The sequence below is a fragment of the Mastomys coucha genome, unplaced genomic scaffold (assembly GCF_008632895.1).
Source record: "Mastomys coucha isolate ucsf_1 unplaced genomic scaffold, UCSF_Mcou_1 pScaffold14, whole genome shotgun sequence".
Lineage (NCBI taxonomy): Eukaryota > Metazoa > Chordata > Mammalia > Rodentia > Muridae > Mastomys > Mastomys coucha.
This window is the reverse complement of record NW_022196896.1, coordinates 94,007,238-94,009,002: the sequence shown is the minus strand read 5'-3', so window position 1 is coordinate 94,009,002 and position 1,765 is coordinate 94,007,238. Positions and strand designations below refer to the sequence as shown.

The 1,765-nt window shown below is 39.9% G+C and overlaps 1 pseudogene; it reads right to left on the bottom strand.

Moving 5' to 3' along the window:
* LOC116089459 overlaps positions 1-1,267 on the bottom strand; it is a 12,635-nt pseudogene extending 11,368 nt beyond the window's left edge.
* Between the last annotated feature and the right edge of the window lie 498 nt (positions 1,268-1,765).

Sequence of the window (1,765 nt, the reverse complement as noted above, 5' to 3'; positions counted from 1 at the left end):
AAGGGATGTTGGATTTTGTCAAATGCTTTCTTAGCATCTAATGAGATGATCATATGGTTTTTTTCTTTATGTTTGTTTATATAATGATTTACATTGATGGGTTTCCTTATATTGAACTATCCCTGCATCCCTAGGATGAAGCCTACTTGATCATGGTGGATGATCGTTTTGATGTGTTCTTTGATTCAGTTTGCAAGATTTTTTTCCAAGCCTAACTGTAACCAGCTTTATTAAAGATACTTTTCATAAACAATCATGGTATTTCAGGCAGGACATGGGCAGACAATCAACAATATACAAGAACTTCCAAATTCCCTTCTTCTATAGACTACCAAAGTCAGAAAGCCACTATAAAACCTAATGAAGTCTCCATTCAATGCTTTGAAAAGGGGAAGCAGCTTAAAGTGAGGGTGGGCATTTCAAATTAAGGATGTTGTTTAACAACTTTTCACTAGCCAACCCTGACTTTCAGGAAATGAACATGGCAGAATTATCAATCTGAAGATCCACAATCTTTTATAAATGGAACCAGCACTCTTTTGAGAACACTCAATGAAGTCACTGCAAAGTCCACATCACCCAATAGACTGGAAAACCAGTTTTGGGGGCCAGGTTCCAACAGGTCTCTGGTTTTAAGGGAATTAAGTCTATGTTGATGGCACAGGGGGAAGAGAATATAAAAATGAATTCAGAGTTTTCCCAGACCACAAGACATTTTGTGCCTGGTGGCCACCTATGTCAAGACCAGGATCTCTCTCCTGGGAGCCAACAGGAACCTTTCAAATTTATCAGGGAAAGAGGTTTTCTGTCCTCAATCCAGCTTGGGAGATATTTTGTTCCTCGTCCCCCCCCCAATAATGAGGTGTTCTGTGTGCTAACAATATAGCTTAAAAAAAGTAAAACAAAATTCTGCATTTTTATAAAATTTGATAAAAAATAATGTTTCAAACTGTACAATCACCAGAAGTACACAGTTATCAAAAATGCACACACGCCACTTGGCATCTCCAGCACCTTCAGCTTTCTGTGCCTGGTCTGTTTTGGCATCTCTATTTTCTGCAGGATTATTTGCATCCTTTCCAGCGTAGGCTTTCCCCTTCTTCCCCTTGTGTACCTTCTCTCCCTTCTTTGCAGGGGCCTTTTTAGGCTTGGCCTCTGGCTTTGGAGGAACAGGTTTAGCAGACAATCTTGTGGATCTTCTCTGTGGCTCGTCCTTCACCTTGGCTTTGTCTCCTTTAGCATCCCCTTCAGCCTTGCTTTTGGGCATGGCGGTGGCAGGAGAAATCAGCACTGAACGTGGATATACAGTGGTGCATGGGTTCGGGCTGTCCGAGGGTCATCCTCGCTGCTGCTTCTTCACACTGCTCCGGTTTGCATAAATTTTATTGAGTATTTTTGAATCGATATTCATAAGGGAAATTGGTCTGAAGTTTTCTTTCTTTGTTACATCTTTGTGTGGTTTAGGTATAAGAGTAATTGTGGCTTCATAGAACGAATTGGGTAGAGTGCCTTCAGTTTCTATTTTGTGGAATAGTTTGAGGAGTATTGGTATTAGGTCTTCTTAGAAGGTTTGATGAAACTCTGCACTAAACCCATCTGGTCCTGGGCTTTCTTTGGTTGAGAGAATATTAATTACTGTTTCTATTTCATTAGCAAATATGGAACTGTTTAGATCATTTATCTGATCTTGATTTAACTTTGGTACCTGGTATCTGTCTGGAAATTTGTCCATTTCATCCAGGTTTTCCAGTTTTGTTGAGTATAG